At 42.1% G+C, this 20,848-nt stretch overlaps 1 protein-coding gene across 5 annotated transcripts in view; it reads right to left on the reverse strand.

The window, feature by feature from the left end:
- Positions 1 to 20,848, reverse strand: part of LOC132513879 (uncharacterized) — a 146,071-nt gene that overhangs the window by 5,328 nt on the left and 119,895 nt on the right. For 2 of the 5 annotated variants that reach the window (XR_009538579.1, XR_009538574.1), the window contains 2 exons: positions 19,816 to 19,876; positions 18,609 to 19,273 (listed from right to left, as the gene is read on the reverse strand). The gene's annotated coding sequence lies outside the window, so the exon portion shown is untranslated. Of the gene's footprint in view, positions 1 to 8,057; positions 8,179 to 18,608; positions 19,274 to 19,815; positions 19,877 to 20,848 lie in introns of those variants that run through there. The other 3 variants (XR_009538576.1, XR_009538577.1, XR_009538575.1) reach the window with 3 other exon arrangements.

Consider the following 20,848-nt stretch of genomic DNA (forward strand, 5'->3'; position numbering starts at 1 on the left):
ATAGTATCATTTCTAATTGTGAGGGTCACGGTTGAGAAGATTTCCTAAGTTATAGACACTAAACATTTTGGTCAATGGTGGAGACAAGAAAGCTAAGCCTATAGCTCCTGAATATCATTCTGATAGAGTAAGGTGGCATTTTCTGCAAGGAGCACAAGCCTCCCTCTCACTTTAACACAAATAGCAGATGCCCACCAAAGATAAAACCTGGGAATCCCCTGATACTGACTTGGAGCTTTGTCTCTTTCAAATGATTTCTATCTGCAAAAGTACTTCCCTATTAAGGTAAGTATATGCTTTTACTTACTAAGAACCTTTACAGAAACCCTGGAAAGAGCCTCACTGGCTTTCCCCAGGATCCTCTCAATGGGCACTCATACCAGAGCCTCCTTATAAGTGCCAGCCCCAGGATGCTCCTGCAATACACACTCATCATCATCTAAGCTACAGTTCAACAATAATAATCATGATAAAAACAATCAAAGCCCTTCACTTCTTGTATCACTTCACAAGATGAGGAAAGAGCCAATTTCCAAAGAAGAAAGTATTGTTTTGTCACAGTTATAATAGCATGTACTTAAAAATCAGCCAGCCAATGCCCTAGGGCTCTACTTTTAGCATGCTGGCAGGAGAACATGCTGGCAGGCCAACATTCCTGCTCCACAAGGATAATGTATATGCATGGTCAGAACCTTGAGGCTGTTGGGCAACTGTCTGCTTAACTATAAACTGGGAGCTCTATTAACATCACCTTGGCTGCTGCCGGAAAATGGGGTTGAGGATTTATTATGCTCTGTTATGGAAAAGCTGGTCTCCACGTTTTATGAATTATGTCCCCACAAAGGTTCATTTGATGAAGTCCTAAGCCTCAGTGCCTTAGAATGTGACCACATTTGGAGGTAGAGTACTTACATAGGTAATCAAATTAAAATGAGGTCATTAGGTAGGCTCTAATCCAACATGAATAGTGTCCTTATAAGAAGAGGAAATATGGACATAGACAAGGACAGAGGGAAAATGATGTGAAGACATAGGAAGAAGATGGCCATCTATTGGGTTGGCCAAAAAGTTCCTTCAGTTTTAAAGTAAAAAAAGACATTTTTCATTTTCACCAAGAACTTTATTGAACAATGTATTCACCCTTTTGTTCCACTACCTTCTGCCATTTTTCAGGCAACTTTGTAATTCCATCTTCCCAAAACGTTTTATCTTTTTGAGCAAAGAACTGTTCCAGGTGCCAGGAACAGTCTGCCAGGTAATTGAAATTTTTTCCATTAAGAGCATTTTGTAAAGACCAAAATAAATGGAAATCTGAAGGTGCAATGTCTGGTGAATACGGCAGATGAATCAGAACTCCCCAGCCAAGCTGTAACAGTTTTTGCCTGGTCATCAAAGAAACATGCGGTCTTGTGTTATCCTGATGGAAGATTATGCGTTTTCTGTTGACTAATTCTGCTTTTCGTCAAGTGCTGTTTCCAGTTGATCTAATTGGGAGCAGTACTTTTTGGAATTAATCGTTTGGTTTTCCAGAAGGAGCTCATAATAGAGGACTCCCTTCCAATCCCACCATGTACACAACATCACTTTCTTTGGATGAAGACCGGCCTTTGGTGTGCTTGGTGGTGGTTCCTTTCATTTTCCCCACGATCTCTTCTGTTCCACATTCTTGTACAGTATCCACTTTTCATTGCCCGTCACAATTTGTTTTAAAAACAGAACATTTTCGTTACATTTAAGTAGAGAATTGCATGTGGAAATACGGTCAAGAAGGTTTTTTCCACTTACCTTATGTGGAACCCAAACATCAAAGCGATTAACATAACCAAGCTGGTGCAAATGATTTTCAACGCTTGATTTGGATATTTTGAGTATGTCAGCTATCTGCTGCGTGGTATAAAATTGATTGTTCTCAGTTAATGTCTTGATTTCATTGCTATCGACTTCAACTGGTCTACCCAACTGTGGGGCATGGTCCAGCGAGAAATCTCCAAAAAGAAACTTTGCCCACCACTTTTGACACGTTCGATCAGTCACAGCACCTTCTCCATATACTGCACAAATCTTTTTTTGCATTTCAGTTGCGTTTTTATCTTTCTTGAAATAATAAAGCATAATATGCCGAAGATGTTGCTTTTTTCTTCCATCTTCAATATTAAAATGGCTACACAAAAATTCACCAATTTTGATAAGTTTTTTTTACATGCACGCTGGTATGACAGCTGTCATAATACAATCTAACAAAATTGTTTCAAATGAAGTTAAAGACAGCTAAGCACTACTAGAGCCATGTTACAGAAAAAGTGAACTAACTTGTTGGCCAACCCAATACAAGCCAAGGATAGAGGCCTGGAACAGATCCTTCCCTTATGGCTCTCAGAAGAAATCAAACCTACCAACACCTTGATTTTTGACTTCTGGCCTCCATAACTTTGAGAAAATAAATTTCTGTTGGTTAAGCCACCCAGTCTTTGGCACTTTGTTATAATAGCCCTAGAAAACTAATATACCATGGAAGGTGAGGTTATGCTTCTAGGGAAATCTATCAGTATTTTGATGATCTTTATCCTTTGACATTGTACAGGTACAAGCAGGTCCTGGTTGCTCAAAGACAATTTCTTTATTAAATCTGCCATAGGGGCTTCCCTGGTGGCGCAGTGGTTGAGAGTCTGCCTGCTGATGCAGGGGACACGGGTTCGTGCCCCAGTCCGGGAAGATCCCACATGCCGCGGAGCGGCTGGGCCCATGAGCCATGGCCGCTGAGCCTGCGCATCCGGAGCCTGTGCTCCACAATGGGAGAGGCCACAACAGTGAGAGGCCCGCGTACTGCAAAAAAAAAAAAAAAAAAGTGATTTAATATTTATCAGAAAATATAGAAGCAAGGGCAGGCAGGAAAATTTGGGAAAGGATGTCAATAATAGGGCTTACTATATACTATATTGTTATTATACTATATAATATTATTATGTAGTACACATAGTGTTATTATACTATATCATATTATTGTATACTAAAATTATCATAAGCTGAAGTAATTAAAATACTGCAATAATAGTGGTAATTAAAATGAAAGAGAAAAGGTCAATGCAACATAATAAAAAGCTCAGGAACATATCCAAGCATAACTATGAGAATTTAGTATTTTATGAAGAAGATATTTTCAAATCTGGATGCTCTTTCCAGAAGTTTGGCTGGGAAAGAAACAGGAGATGAGATATAGCTACACTACAGACACCAGTTGCAAGCCCAGGTTGTTACCTGTACTTCTGACTGACTGACTACAAATTAGAGGTTCCCCCAACCTCCTCCTTGTGTTCAATTAATTTGCTAGAGTGGCTCAGAACTCAGGAAACCCATTTACTCACTAGATGACCGGTTTATTACAAAAGGATATAACTCAGGAACAGCCTGGTGGAAAAGATGTATAAGGCAAGGTGTAGGGAAAGGGTGCAGAGATTCCATGCCCTCTCCAGGCACAACACACTCTGGGAATCTGCACATGTTCACCAACATGGAAGTTTTCCCAACCCTGTCCTTTTTGGGTTTTGATGAAAGTATGACTGATTAAATCATTGGTCAACGGTGACTGATTCAACCTCCAGCCCCTTTCCCCTCTCAGAGGTCGGGGGGATGGACTGAAAGGTTCAACCTTCTAATCAAGTGGCTGGTTCTCTTGGTAGCCAGCCCCCATCATTAGGTGCTTTTCAAAAGTTACCTCATCAACCTAACAAAAGACACCATTCTGGCTCTCAGCACTTGGGACATTCCAAGCATTTTAGGAGCTCTGTGCCCCAAATGGGGATGAAAACCAAATACATGTTTATTACAAATCACCATATCACACCTCTTTAAAGACCCCATCTCCAAATATAATCACATTCTGAGATACTGAGTGCTGGGGCTTCAGCATATGAATTAAGTCCATAACAACCAAATGTCCTTGCTCTTTCCACTGAAGTACACTAGTTATGCTAACTCTACTAGACCACAAATTCTACGGGGCTGAGGACTGTGCCTGTCTTATATTCTCTACCCATATCCATCTAGGCAATCGTAGGCATTCATTCGACAGATATTGTTACTCTAATGAACGAATCCTAACTTCTCTCCCTATTCATGCTGCCCAAACCCTCCTCCAGCTGCTCCACGGAGTCTTTGCCTACACCGGCTCAGCCTGCCCACCCATGTAATAGAGCAAGTCAGCAGCTTCTTAACGGCCATCTAGAAAGAACCACCCACGTCTGGGAGGCATGTGGGCCTCAAGACTTCATGCCTAGGGTTTGTGCGCCACCTCGTGGTGACTGACTGCAATGTCCCGAGTAGATCCATCATTAAGCAACAGGGAACGTGGAAAGGACCTCTCACTGCACTGCCCTGACCCTGGGCTGACAGGAAGAGGTGATGTTGTGTGTTCCTTCTTGGAATTGCCAATGGACAGGAAATTCTCGCCTTCCATTCATCTGTAACTGAGGTTGTAAGGCGGAGAGTGCTGCACGGTTCTGAAACCCAGATCCTTTACGGATAGGTGTGCCTACTGCATTCCCTTTATTCTAAGATATTGTGGGTTGTAAGAGGCACCATTGATTAAAAAGCATCATTTTTGTTGGGGGGATAGGGGAGCACTATATTAAATGTGGCTTTCAATTTTAAAACACATCTGAATTTCAGCAATGTTGTAACATGTGAATAAATAGTTCTTAGAATGTGGCTCTCATCCATAAAATCTCCCTGAAAGGAAGGGTGGTATCCACTACACGCTTTGTGTTCATTTCAGCATCTATAATACTGTTCATGATCACAGCCAGCTCTGGAGGGCAAGTGTTTCAAAAATCACTACCTAGAGGTGTTCCCCTGCCAGCCACCTGCTAAAAAATGAAGAAAACTCCTGTATGGAAGGAAAGACCAAGATAGAAACTACAAAAATAACTTGACTTCCATCAGTGGAGTTGTACAGTGCTAAGAGATGGTTATTCATTTGTTAATGACCAGGGCTGTAGACTGAGGACTAGCTACCGACTCCCAGCCTGCAGTTTGCTGAGCCTGCAGCTGGCCAATCAGGTAACCTTAGATCTAGAAATGAATACCCCTCCCCATCCCACTCTCTGGGTGGGTACAGGCACAGGAATGTGTTGTTATTATAATAACAAAATATCTCTTTGAAGTGGAGCTGCTGAGAAAAATGTCTTGACATAAGTTCAGAGTGGAAGGCAAGACCCAGAGGGTGTGTATAAGTGATAAAAGATGACTGATAAACTTCTAGTCATGGAAAGAGAAATCTGGGTTTTTCCAAGAGGAAAGAGGAAAAGAAGAGGGAGGAGTCCACAGGTGGCGGAAGGCTGTGTGAGGTGTGATGTACCCCTTCCCAGGACCCCCAAATCTAAAATAAACACAGATGCTTGTGTGGGTGGTTTTTTGGTAGAAATCTAAAAAGAGGCTGAATTATCCATGTCAAGGAAGCAGAAAGCCAATACAGGTAGGAGGCCGCCACGAGAATAGGAGCTTCAGGAATACACAGAGATCACCCAGAAGGCTTGGAGTTTCTGCTGGACAAGATTTAGTGTGGAGATGGTTCAAGTTAATTTCATTCAGCTCTGAGAGTCAGACCATTTCTGGCTGACCTATGGACAATATATGTCAAAGCCTTTTTCAAACCTTCATTTTCCTTGACTCTACACCTTTAAGCCAAGCTGACCCACCCATTGATCAAGCCCCCAACAGCACAAAGACAGCACAGAATAGCACCCCTGGCATTATCTGATAGGCATGGCTAGAATCCCCTCACTGCTTCCATTCTGATCCAGGAACTCCTGTCTGCTGACCTTCAGCTTGATGTCCTGGTTCCAAACGTGTCCCTGTCCCTTAGACTTGGTGTGATATATTCGCCAGCTCTGACTCCTACCAACCCAAATCCAACCCTCTGATTCGTTCTCTTAAATATCTAGTGTAGCTTAAACCAACTTACCTTGAGGGAAACCTAACTCCCAAGACCCCCATGAAGAGAAGAAGGGAATTATGCCTGTATATGTTATTCCTATAAGTCATACCAAAGATTCTCAGAGAGGGCTCTGGGACTACCTACCTCCTAAGCACCTAGCTGGTGACTGAGACTTATTAAAATGCAGATTCATGACCTTCTGAATTAGAATCTCTGAGCGTGGAGCCCAAGTGTCTGAATCATTAATAAGCTCCCAAGGTAAGTCTTATGCATACTAAATTCTGAGAACCATCCTCAAACAAATGGAATGTACTTAAGTGGAGACACTCTCACAGTTAGGGACTGAATGCTCTTGGCCAGCTAGACATTCTAATCAAATAGATTCCAATTACCTCATGCAGCCATTAGAAACAAGGAGGTAGATTATTCAGTGATATGAAAGGGTATTTACAATGTATAGTCACATTAAAATAATCAAATGTTATCCCACTTTTGTGTGAAAAGGGAATGTTTACATATGCATAGAACACAAGTCAGGAAGAGCATACACTGAAAAATTAACCTGGATGATAGAATTGTGTTTTCTCTCTCCCTTCCTTCCTTCCTTCCTCCCTCTCTCCCTCCCTCCCTCTTTCTCTCCCTCTCTCTCTCTTTCTTTCTCTCTCTCTTTCTTTCTTTCTTTCTTTCCTTCTTATCAGCAATTTCTATATTTTTGTAACAGGTACACAAATACATATGCATAATGAGATTTCTGTGAGATCAGGGACTTTGTTTTGTTCCCTACTAAATTCTTGTGCCCTAGAAAAGACTCTGGCACAGGAAGGTCTCCAATAGGTACTTGCTGAATAAATAATAAAGGGAAATTAACTTTTTAAAAAAAATTCCAAATATGACCTAACTTAATCTACCTTGAACACAGATATGATTCCTAATACCAGGTTACTATAGTATAAATAAATGGCTTTGACTGAGGGTGCGTGCTGGGTGAATTCACAATTAAACAGTAATGATGTTGCTTATATATTTGTAGTTGACACTTTGATTGAACACATATTCAATTTATGAAGGAATATGAATAGCATTTAACATTTATCATTTCATCTAACATCTTTAAAACCCCTTACTATGCACAACTGCGAGAATAGTTATTCTAAAGGATGTCAACTACAATATGACAGGTGAGAGGTACCCAGTAATTCACAAGAGAAAATTAAGGGGGCCAGATGTAATACTTAGGACTCCAGAAATTGATACAGCAGTGAACAGACTGGACCTGATATTGTGACTCAAAGGGGAAAGTATGATGCCTTATCCCTAGCACCCAGCACAATGAAAAGCATATAATGGGGCTCAATAAATGTAACTGTTGAATTTCCAAGACTTGGGGAGAAAAGACTTGTGGATGGAATACATGAGGGAAGTGCATACCCTCATCAGAAATAAATAAACAGCGCTATAAGGAGGAAGGAAGCACGGTGCTAGGCGACAAGATAGAGCTGCATGTACATCTCTAAGACTGAGGATGGGAGATTGCTAGGGAGCATTGGGGTGTAGACAGAGCAGGGGGCATATCAGATATGATGTGTGAGAATATGCTAGAGGCTTCCTTGGCCAGATGGAGTGTACTTATGAGCATTCCTGAAGCAGATCACAGATATCACACCAGAGCACCCATGGGCTGTGACAAGAGGCAGCACAAAAGCATGGGAAGGCTTCAGAGCCAACTCCACATCTGCCTCTTTTTTTGGCTTTGTGAGATTTTTTTAAAACTCTTTGATGGGACTTCCCTGGTGGCACAGTGGTTAAGAATCCGGCTGCCAATGCAGGGGACACGGGTTTGATCCCTGGTCCGGGAAGATCCCACATGCCGCAGAGCAACTAAGCCCATGCGCCACAACTACTGAGCCCACACGCCGCAACTACTGAAGCCTGCGTGCCTAGAGCTCGTGGTCCCCAACAAGAGAAGCCACTGCAATGAGAAGCCTATGCGCACCACACTGAAGAGTAGCCCCTGCTCGCTGCAACTAGAGAAAGCCCACACACAGCAGCGAAGACCCAACGCAGCCAATAAATTAATTAAATTTTTTTAAAAAAAGAAATATGTGCAGTTAAAACAAAAAAAAACCTCTTTGAGCCTTGGGGACTTCACTGGTGGTCCAGTGGTTAAGACTCCATGCTTCCACTGCAGGGGGTGCGGGTTTGATCCCTGGTCAGGGAACTAAGATCCCACAAGCCGCGTAGAGCGACTGAAAAAAAAAAAAAACTAAAATCAATCAATCAATTAGTTAATTAATTAAAAACTCTTTGAGCCTTAGTTTCTTCATCTTTATAAAGAGGCTTATAATACTTACCTCATAGGTTTATTGTCAGGATCAGGGAAAATGTATGTAAAATATTAACCCTGGGCGGGGATTTTCCTGGCACACAATAAATGTTGACTAAATAGCAGCTAATATCATTACACTGGTGGAGTGGGGGTGGGGGGTGCTGGCTGAAGTGGATTAGAAACTATGTGCTTGAAGGACCACAAATCCCAGGGCTGTGTGACACCTGCGTTAGCACAATCTACTAAAAGTACAGTTTTTTGATAAGGTCTTGACTTTCCTTCCTCTTTCAATCCTAAGAGTCATCTCTCGCCATGAAGAAAGTGCTGCACAGTATGGAATAAGGAAGAGTTGACTGATGCTGTGAAAGTGATGAAAATCTTGAAGGAGAACAATATCATCTTAGGTTTCATGAAAGCCAAGACATGAAAGACTGGGCATGATATGAGATAAAAACTAAAAATCAAAGTTCAAAGGAAATACAGGCATAGCTCCATGTTGTGCTTAAGAAAATCACTGATGTACTATTAATTTGTAATTACATTATTTGGTGATAGTCTATTACATGCTCTATTAAGCACTGTTTATAAAATATACATTCCTATGAAATCATAATATTTTGTTGAAACAATTTTTCATTAACTTCTGTATATTCAAATCTTCAAAATACAAAACTATGAAAAACCCTAGAACAGAAAATGGACTTAAATATGGACATTTTTCTCATTGGCCTAAAAAAAATCTTCAAAGGGAAAGAAAACAGAAGTATATATGAAGGAGAAGATGACAAGATGATGAGCTCACCTTTAGACATATTTAATTTGATGTGGCTGTTAGACACCCTGGTGGAGATGGCCAGTGGACTATGGAGTACGGAGATAAAGATTTGGAGGTCAACTTGTATATAAGTGCTGGTTAAAACTAGGAAACAGGACTTCCCTGGAGGTCCTGTTGTGATTAAGACTCCGCGCTTCCACTGCAGGGGGCAAGGGTTCGCTCTCTGGTTGGGGAATTAAGATTCCTCATGCCACGCGGTGCGGCCAAAAAAAAAAAAAGGTAGTTTGCAAAATGAATTGTTAAAGCATAGTGATAATAAAAACTAGGAAACAGGGATTTCCCTGGTGGCGCAGTGGTTAAGAGTCCACACTCTCAATGTAGGGGGCCTGGGTTCGAACCCTGGTCAGGGAACTAGATCCCACATGTATGCCACAACTAAGAGTTCGCATGCCACAACTAAGGAGCCCTCAAGCCGCAACTAAAGGAGCCCGCCTGCCTCAACTAAGACCCAGTGCAACGAAATAAATAAATAAATATTAAAAAAACAAAAAAACTAGGAAACAGAATGAGATGCCCAGGGTTGGGGGCGGGGGATGCACAATAAGAAGAGTGGGGTGGGCGCCGAGGACAGAAGCCTGGAGAGCACCAGCGTTTAAGGGGAAAGCAAAGGAAGGGACCCCAGAAAGAGAAGCAGAAGAAACAACCATAGAGGTACATGGAGAGACAGGGATGTGAGCAATCCCAGAAGCTAGCATGTGGAGGACAGATCCACAATGTCATTCATACCCCTCACTCAGGGAGGCCACGTGAAACAAGCCCAGAAATAGGCCCAGGAGATTTGGTCATTAGGAGGCCTTTTTCAAGAAGTACATTAGAATGATGATAATAAAGCCAAATTGCAGAAGCTTGAGGAAATGAGTGGGAGCTGAGAGAGGGCAGATGTTGCATGAAAACTACTCACATATGGATGTATAATTAAGAAATAAGAGAGGAGAGTAGGGGCACCAGTTATTAAGCTAGTATCTGTTGGCTTCAAAACCACTCTTCCGTGCATACTTTGGGGTGTTGGAGCTGGGACTCCACTTTGCAGCTGAATCCCAGTTACCTCTGCCAATGGGGACCCTGGAGGGAGACCGGAAGAGGAGAGGAACTTACTACTCCCCCTGGCTTCTGGTTCACTGCAGTGTCATGCCAGCTTCATTTCTTCACCCAGCAGGGCAGTTTCCCCACAAAGGAACCATGTATTCGCAACTGAGAAGCCCTGCAGGAGGAAGCTGAACTAGCTTGGGTTTTGTTCCCCAAAGGCAGTTGAATCCAGTGTGCAGTCTTTCCAACCTCACAGAACCAGCTCTGAGACCTCTGCACCAGCAAGAGGCACCCCTTCTCAGAGGCTTAAGTCTCAGTCCCCCTCCTCCAACCTTCTGATAATTCTAACCTCTCCCCTTGGAAGTTAGCCGTGGGGGTAACTGCTGGTTCCTGAAATTGCTACTTTCATATACCCTAGAGCAGTGGTCCCCAACCCCCATGCTGCAGGGTCCACGGCCTTTTAGGAACCAGGCCGCACAGCAGGAGGTGAGTGGCAGGCAGGAGAGCGAAGCTTCATCTGCCACTCCCCATTGCTCCCCATCGTTCACATTACCACCTGAACCATCCCCCACCCACCCCGTCTGTGGAAAAATTTTCTTCCACAAAACCGGTCCTTAGTGCCAAAAAGGTTGGGGACCACTTCCCTAGAGTTCTCTTTACCCTTTGTTACCTAGTTAACGAGTCTCTCTGTTAAATTCTTTCTGTTAAAATAACTGGTGTGTAGCAAACAACCCAATCAAAAACATGGGCAGAAGAACGAAATAAACATTTCTCCAAAGAAGACATACAGATGGCCAACAGGCACATGAAAAGATGCTCAACGTCGTTAATTATTGGAGAAATGCCAATCAAAACTACAAGGTATCACCTACACCAGTCAGAATGGCCACCATCAAAATGTTTACAAGTAATAAATGCTGGAGAGGGTGTGGAGAAAAGGGAACCCTCCTATACTGTTGGTGGGAATGTAAATTGGTACAGCCACTATGGGGAATGGTATGGAAGTGCCTTAAAAAACTAAAAATAGAGTTACCATATGATCTAGCACTCCCACTCCTGGGCATATATCCAGAAAAGATGAAAACTGATTTGAAAAGATGCATGCACCCCAATGTTCATAGCAGCACTATTTACAGTGGCCAAGACATGGAAACAACCTAAGTGTCCATTGACAGATGATTGGATAAAGAAGATGTGGTACATATACACAATGGAATATTACTCAGCCACAAAAAGAATGAAATAATGCCACTTGCAGCAACATGGATGGACCTAGAGGTTATCATACTAAGTGAAGTAAGTCAGACAGAGAAAGACAAATATCATATGATATCACTTATATGTGGAGTCTTAAAAAAATGATACAAATGAACTTATTTGCGAAACAGAAACAGACTCAAAGACATAGAAAACAAACTTACGGTTACCAAAGGAGAAAGTTGGGGTGGGGAGAGGATAAATTAGGTGTTTGGGATTAACAGATACACACTACTATATATAAAATAGATAAAACAACAAGGACCTACCATATAGAACAGGGACCTATATTCAGTATCTTGTAATAACCTATAATGGAAAAGAATCTGCTGTGCACCTGAAACTAACACAATATTGTAAATCAATTGTACTTCAATTAAAAGAAATAATAGTGGCTGGTGTGTTTTTGTCTGCTGCCTGATACATAGGAAATAATGACTTTTTCTTACATTGATGAAACTAGAGTGTATTAATAGACTATGATAAAGGAGCCCCTAGAGAGAGGGATCAAAGAAACAGAAAAGAGGAGAAAACTATGGCCAAAGTCGGAGAGTATACAAAAGAGGCAGGATCAAGGGCAGGAGGGTGCTGGCCTAGAAGAGAAGGGGGGAAAGAGGTCAGGATGGGTGTGAAAGAAGACATGACTGTGGATGGCAGAAGTTGAGGAAAACTGTGCCTAAGGGCCTGTGTTTCTCCAGGAATTAGGAGGAAAGCCCCCCTGCAGAGGTGGGAGGATGAGAGATGAGAAGAAGCATCTTCAGATGTGGAGAGGTCCCTGAGGGGAATGAAGATCATTAACCAAAGACAAGTAAAGGGGCTGATAAGAACACAGGCTAAAGTGGAAAGAACAGGATCCATGACTACTTGATCTTCCCCACTGGACCCGACCACAGCTGAGCGGGTGCAGCAAAGATACGATGAGGGTCATGAGGGTCCTGTTGGACAGACAACCACTTCAAGACAGAACTGAAGGGAAATGAGACTGTCGTTGACTGAATTACTCAGGTGGTCCATGGAGTCCAGCCTGGGAGGTCAGGAAAAGAGGCATTCAACAGACAGAGAAACAAGGGGATCAGGGACTCCATTAGGTGAAAGCAGATAAGGAGGTGAGGTCCATGTCAGTTCTTATAGGACCATGGTACCAGGCTCTGAGCTAATGACACCTGCCACCCTGGAAAGAGAACCATTTCACCTCTACATAAGTGGTTGATCTCTTCCCCAACAAAGCCTCCAGATATTGGGAGGAAAAAAAGGAAATTATGATGTCAGACAAACATTGGTTTTTGTTGTAAGCTTTTTTTTTTTATTTATTTGGCTGCCCCGGGTCTTAGTTGTGGCACACGGTATCCTCATTGCCACGTGTGGGATCATTTAGCTGCAGCATGCGGGATCTTTTAGCTGCCGCATGCAGGATCCAGTTCCCTGACGAGGGATCGAACCCGGGTTCCCTGTATTAGGAGCACAGAGTCTTAACCACTGGACCACGAGGGAAGTCCCTGTAAGCTTTAAAGAAGCATACAATTTATATTTAGGGTTTCCTTTTTCAGCAGTCCTGTCTATTTGCAAAGATTTATATTTCATAAGTCTTATTCTTTCTTACAGTTCTTCTAAAGAACTAGGGAAGACTGACTGACTTTTTAAAAAGTAGAATAGAGCTTCCCTGGTGGCGCAGTGGTTGAGAGTCCGCCTGCCGATGCAGGGGACGCAGGTTCGTGCGCCGGTCCGGGAAGATCCCACATGCCGCGGAGCGGCTGGGCCCGTGGGCCATGGCCGCTGAGCCTGCGCGTCCGGAGCCTGTGCTCCGTAATGGGAGAGGCCACGGCAGTGAGAGGCCCGTGTACCGCAAAAAAAAAAAAAAAAAAAAAAAAAGTAGAATAAAACTCATTCTGTCTTGTGATTATCATATGGGTCCATTGGACCATTTTAGAAATCTAAGCTACAGTTTGAGGTCTTAATGATCATATTTTTTCTCTATCATGAAACATTTCAAGATATAAGAAAACAACAATGATGGGAACGCTTCAAGAATACTGCAAGAGTGAAACAAATCATCACTGTGACAGCATCTGCAACATCCTTCAGTTTTCCTAGGAGGTACCCAAAGCATTGCATCATCTTTTAAATACAAATCTTTCAAATACAAATACATAAATGTATGGTGTTGATTTGTATTTGTTTTAGTTTTTCTTGAACACAGTTGAATAATTAGAATTTTTCATTTTCTTCACTTAATGGCAAAGAGAAGAAAATTGGCAAAAGAACACATCTCTCAACTATCTCATGAATCAAAAGATAAATGCAAAGAGACCCATAGCAAAACTCTCTAATGCATGGCAAAATTGATCAAACAAATGAAATCTCATACTTTGAGTCTTCAGATGACAGTATTCTCAGTGAATTTACTCAAGCTCAGGGATCATTGCATGGGAGAGCGACACATGGTCTCATTGAGATATTGTCACCTCGCTGATTACCAGGGTTGATTCTGCTGCTCTGGCTGGCTAGCTGGGTGCAGCCTGCCCTCCTCACACCTCGGTGTCTGTCTCTCCCAAAGCTGAATGCTTGGTAGAGGAAGATGGTGTTCCCTAGTAGAGAAGATCATTATTTCATAAAGGTAATACAAGTAGCTGTGCTGCCCTCCAAATAAGCTTGCAAGAATCAGAGAGTGAAGAATATGTTTCTAAGGACAAAAAGAAATATGGTATTTTCATCCAGTTAGTTATTCAACAGGAAGAACTGTTTCACACAATATTATGCATGAACCTTAATTATCCCATTTTGCTAAAAAGACATGTGACTTTATTCTTTCATCTCTTATAACGTTTATGCACTAAAATGTACTTGATATATTTGCCATAACAATGCTGAAGACAGGTGTGTGTAACAAGGCAACTGGGAAGAAATAGGTGATATAGAAATAAAAACATTCATTGGATTATTTGGTATTTATAAATCTAAAAATGAAAATGTTTTGCAATTATGGAATAAAGATGATACACATACATATAAGCCTATATATGTGTGTGTGTGAATGTATACACACATCAAACACACACACACACAAAGTGAGTATGTGTGTGTATCTTCAAATCCAGGAAAATATGGAACAAATATTTGAGTTTGCTATATCTAAATTCTTATTATAATTTCTAATAAATTTATTTTTTACTATTTCCTTCTTCTTCTATAAATTATAAAATGATTCAAAAGATAGATAGGTGGGTAGGTAGATAGATTCGATAGATAGATAGATAGATAGATAGATAGATAGATAGATAGATAGATAGTTAAAAAGAGTGCCTTGGACCCAGATGGTAAATGGTGATCATTATTTTTCCTGGTATACTAAGGGTGTAAGGCGTCATGTGACTCCTATAATTTGACAACTCCTTCTAGGTGAAACCTGTAATGAATTAGGTCTGTCTTCCCCACCCTCCCAACACCAGCTCTGCGACCCACAGTAACTCCAGCCCCGGCTGCTGTGCCCACGGTTGAAGCCATAGGGCTGCCACCTTCTGGGATTGTGGACAATGATGGTGGGTGGAGAGCGTGAGGTAGCATGACAGCATTTCTCTCTGGCAACTGCTGGGGCACGGCTTCCTGGCATTTTTAGAGCCCCCAAAGATTTGTGACAACAGGTGGTGCTCACATCTCTAAATTACTAGAGTTCTGGCTACCAAGGTGTCCAAACTCAGGAAATTGAGTGGAACAGAGCCGCACCACCCTGAGGGCTGGGATCATTGAGCCCATAGCAGCTCTACTCAGGGACCCACCCACAAGCTCTCCAGAGAGATAAGGAAAGCTGCAACTCAGACAGTACATGTTTCTGAGTCATTTCCTGGGGAGTGGTTCTGAGCCTCTACCCTGCCCCAGGCCCCAAATCTGCACGAGCAAACATAATTTTTTCCACTCAGACCATCAAAACCACCACATTTCCTGGTCCACTGCTAGATCTCTTACTGACCAGCCTGGCTTGGAGGGGAGAGACAGAGCAGTGGGTCTTCCTCCATAGGGACGAAAATCAGGAGACAGACTAGAGACAGGGTTCCTCTCTGCTCCTGATTTGTGGGACCAGAACAGGAGGCGCAGCGGCACTCAGCCCTGCTGTGCCCAACACTCCCTCACACATTCAGTCTGTGCCTTGGTGCTCTGAACTGGCACAGGGTACGTGCTCAATAAATATTTACTGACTAAATAACCTTCCCATCCTCACATTGTGAGCCTGTTTAACCTGGTTTCTTTCGTGTTTTAAGTTTACGACTTAAAAATTCATACTGCTTTGCTCTAAAAGAGCATTTGCTTTTCTCTCTTCCTCTAAAGCGCACCCAGCAAACCACAAGGAGAGGCCACACTCTGGATAATAACTGGGAAATCATAGACCTTTCTGGCAGCAGGGGCTTGACTGAGAAACGGGAAATTCCTGTTCCTCGGGCTGACGGGTTTTTTTTGCTTTGGCTCCTTATCAAGGGGTAACTAAGCAACAGAGGGGGATTTTGCCAAGTGCTGAGAGGCTCACAGTGGAGCAAAGGGAGCTCTATAGGCTGGGCTGGAAATGAGGAAAGGGTGGCTAAAGGAAGCCAACCAGAACCAGAGCAACATTCCCAGTGGGCTCCAGAAATGCCTCATATCTAGGATAAAACACAAAAATGTACCACAGCATTTAACTCCTTTGTACCCATTTGGTGTTTTATGCCTCAGCTGACTTGCTGATCCACAGACCTAAGAAGTGACTTGCTTTCTGTATCAAAAACTACTAACCCCTGAAGGACAATTTTGCAACATCTGTTAAAAATTTAAATGCTCGTATCAGGGAAACCATTGATTCCGTAATACTTCCAAGAATTTCTCCTCAGTTATACCTGTATGTGTACAGGATTTCTGGAACATTTCTTAGGGAAAAAATGAAACCATCTAACTGTCTTTCAGTAAAAGTCCACTACTAGACCTTTGATATTATATCTGTATTATAGAATGCTATGTAGTCATTAAGAAGAATAAGGTGGAAATATATGCACTGATATGAAAAGATGTCCATAATAAATCATTAAGTGAAAACAAAGTAAGTGGTGAATGATTATACACAGTGTGACTCCATATATGTAAATCAAACAAAATAAACTCCTCAAGAAACAGATTACAGAGGGTAGTGTATCTAGAAGGAACGAGAAGCTGCTGCTTTTCACTCTAAAGCCTTCTACATTATTGGAACTTCCAATAATAAGCCTGTATTTCTTTTTCTAATAATAACAATGAGTTTTAAGAGAAACAATTAAAATGCATATATACAGACATATATACAATGTCTAAGGAAAATATTTTATTATAAAGTGTTGAAGCACTTGATCTGACAGGTCTACAGAAGGGCTGAAATTCACTATCACAGGAGAAAAATCCAAGATATGCAGTCACTATATGCACTCACTCTTTCATCTGTTCATTTACATATTGAAGGCCACAACTGCGTTATGTGTTAATTAAAAAAAAATAACTAAGATATGGCGTCCATCTTCAAGGAGCTTATAGTCTCAACAGGAGGAGATGTACGCGTAGATAAATAACTGCTTGCAGCAGTCAAGGACATCAGGGTACTGTGGAGACACTGGTCAGCTCTACTGGATGGGGAGTGGATGGGAGAGGCCATCAGGATCACCTTCAGAAAGAAAGGGCTGGTCTGTTGAGTCCTAGGATGAGCAAGTATTTACAGTAAAGCCGGAGACCTAGTTCTAAAGAGTCCTCACCAATTCCTGCAACCCCTCTGGACTTCAGCTTCTTTATCTCTAATGCAATCAGCTCCAAGAATTCCAACCCATAGAAAATCATTCAAATAGACAGCTAATGAGAACCTGTTCCCTGTGTATAACACAGGGAACTCTACTCAATGCTCTGTGGTGACCTAAACGGGAAGGAAATCCAAAAAAGAGGAGATATATGTATATGGATAACTGATTCACTTTGCTGTACAGCAGAAGCTAACACATTGTAAAGCAACTATACTTCAATAAAAAATAAATAAATAAATAAATAAAGTGTGGCTTGTGTAGACTAAAAAAAATTTTTAAATAAATTTAGACAAAAAAAGAAAATCATTCATTCACCCAGCAAATACTTACTGAGTATCTCAGTGGTCCGAATAACAGAAACCTTGAAATAATAAAAACCCAGAGGGACCAAAGTCTTAGGGATGTCTCATCTTATAATTCAGGAAGCAACCAAAGTTACCTCCACATTTGATCAGTGGAGGAGAAAGAGGAGAGATTCTCTCCTCTGGAATCTAGAAGTTGTTCTCTTCCTGCCAAAGGCTCAGATGTTCTACATAAGCCCAACTGTTGCCAGGTTGCAGGGCAAAAGACGTGCAGAGAACGGAAAGCCAATTCCGGGAACAGGCCACTTTAGCAGAACACTGTAAAATGCACTCAACAGAGATTCAAGTCTGCAACCGCCAATTAGCTGGTGAAGACAGTGCTTGAAGCCTGAACTTTAAGAAATTGTCAACAAATTCTTAGACTTCATAGTAGGAGCTTTGAATATCAGGAAAGGACCGATGTGGATCATATGACGGAGGCAGCAAGGCAAAGAGCAGGTACATAAAAGTCAGGGAAATAAGCAAACTCAAGATTACAAAGTAGAAGATCAAGACAGCAATAATTCCTTTAACCACACCTACTTAAGGAGTTTAGTCAGATCCCTAAGAGACACAGAATTTGTTACCATTTAAATAACACTAGAGCATGGACTTGAGGATATGGGGAGGGGGAAGGGTAAGCTGTGACAAAGCGAGAGAGAGGCATGGACATATATACACTACCAAACGTAAGGTAGATAGCTAGTGGGAAGCACTCGCATAGCACAGGGAGATCAGCTAGGTGCTTTCTGATTGACTGGAGGGGTGGGATAGGGAGGGTGGGAGGGAGGGAGACACAAGAGGGAAGAGATATGGGAACATATGTATATGTATAACTGATTCATTTTGTTGTAAAGCAGAAACTAACACACCGTTGTAAGGCAATTATACTCCAATAAAGATGTGAAAAAAAATAAAATAAAACAAGAATAATTATAAAATACACAGAAAAAAAATTAATAAATAAATAACACCATATTACTCTATTACTTATATATTTATGATTGAGTTAACACTTTAAAAACAGTATATAGATTTTTCTGAAGTGTGAATTCAGTCATTCTCATCTTCAATTAAAACAAATAAATAAGTTACTCTGGGGAATACTTACTTGAGCTGAGTGGACCCTTCTGACAGCGAGTCAAGATCCTGGTGCCTAGAATAGGCAAAACGGCTAAGAAGATGCCTTAACAAGGATTACTCCTTCCAGGGTGGGCTGTACTTTAAGTAAAAAGGGAGTAGATAGTTGTCATTGATTATTTTCCCTGGATCCTGAACATCCAAATCACAACCAGCCATCTCCTACTGCAACTTCTCAAGGGAGATGTGCAAAATCACTGCTTGTTATTATAAATCATGAACCCCCAAATCCCATATAGAAATCCCAGACAGCGAATAAGTTGAACTAAACAATAAAATTCCTTTCAGGCTTCAACTCTTTCCTCACTTTAGGCCTTGCCCTTGATACCTAACTAATCCAATGACAAAAAGAGTAAGACACCAGAGAAAGCACTGAGGAAACACAGTTCTTTCCAGAGTGCACCCCTGTTCCAGCTGTCTAGTGCCGCATAACAAACCACCCCAAAACTTAGTGCCTCATAGAACGGCTCTCCTCTGCTTCACATGGTGTCAGTGGGGTAGCTTGAGGCTGGAGGATCCACTTCCAAGATAGCACACCTCACACGGCTGGCTGTTCAGTGCTGGCTGGTGGTTTCCCTGCACATGGGTCTGTCCATGTGGCCGCTTGGGCTTCTTCACAGCATGGTGGCTGGTTTCCTTGAGTGCGCACCCCAAGAGAGAAGCAGATAGACTCCATGTCACCTTTTAACATCAAGTCTCAGAAATCACATAGTGTCACCTCCAAAGTAGTCACCACAAGCCCACCCAGGTTCAAGGGGAGGAAACATAGATCCTACCTCCTGAGGAGGGGAGTGTGAGGGTCACATTGTAAGAAGGGCGTGTGGGAGGGCAGACAGTGTTACGGCCATTTTTGGAAAATATAATCTCCCAACACAGCTCCCCAACACCCATTCCATCCCTAAACAATTTGTCTCAGCTAACTGAGGTATTCCATCCCTAAACAATTTGTCTCAGCTAATTGAGGTAATTCCATCCCTTTGGCCATCTATTCCTTCAGGGATAGGCAGGCCTAAACTGTGTGAGGTAATGGGATTTAAGAGAAGGCTGTTCAGGATTTCTGGAAAAGAAAAGCAAGTCTCTCCCCCGAGATGTGAACAAGAAAATACATGCCCTGGATGTGTCACCTATGATTATAATGGTAAAGTGGATCATGGGATAAAAAGATGAAAGAATCTCACCCCTAATGACATCACTGAGCTGCTGAATCAATCAACCCTGCTCTTCTGCTCCGGGGGACTCCTGTTGTAAAGACAATAAATAATAATGTTATGGTTCCTTAAACTGTCTTAAGTCAATTTCCTATTATCTTCACCCAAAAGCACCCTAACTCATATATTTTCTCTCTAAAGCCTGGGAACAGAGCTGAACTAACCTGCCCACTCCTAGGCCTTCCAAGAGCTGGGGGGTGGGGATATGGGGACCAGGGAGAGGTGAATCAGAAGGAAGTCTTATTGCACAAAAATGTCAAACTGTTGAAAAAGACTGCAATGCAGACCACAAGAACTTTAAATTCTTCATTTGTCACATAAAAGTCCTCATGCCTACTACTAACCCATCACACACTTGTCCTAGACCCAGAGTATGGGTAGTAGTAGTTTGAATGACATTTAGGATGAGCGGGTGGTGCCCCACAAAAAAGGCATTATACTATACCTGGTCCTCAAGGAGCTGACAGTCTAACAGGAAAAAAGGTGGTACATACTTAAATAGCTATAATTCAAGATAGGCTGTAATACATGCCACAAAAAAAGTGCAGATAAAAGGCTGTGGTAGATCAATGAAGAGACAGATCCTTTTTAGTTGGAAGAGATAAGTAAAAAGCTTCCTGGAGAAGGTTCTTTATGAGTTGGGTCTTTGTACAGGTAGAATTTGGACATGAGAAGATGAAGGGAAAATTCCAGATGAAAGGAAGGAAACACAAGAAAAAAAATCAGTAAGTGGGAAATTCTGGGGCTCCTAAAGACAGGAAGATATTCAAACTGTGACCTAGCACTGACCAATCTTAACAGTGGCCAGGCTACGAGGCTGGAGCAAGTCCTAGAGACCCTCACCACTCCGTGCATTAATCCTTAAGTTACTTGATTATGGGAATCACATGGCCCAGGAGAGGGACTGAGGTGGCTGGGGCTTCAGGTGAATGGCACTCAGGGATTCAGGCAAGAAGAGAGGACAGGGCTACCCTGGTGGGCAAGTGGTTAGGAATCCGCCTGC

This window comes from Lagenorhynchus albirostris, chromosome 2 (assembly GCF_949774975.1).
Source record: "Lagenorhynchus albirostris chromosome 2, mLagAlb1.1, whole genome shotgun sequence".
Lineage (NCBI taxonomy): Eukaryota > Metazoa > Chordata > Mammalia > Artiodactyla > Delphinidae > Lagenorhynchus > Lagenorhynchus albirostris.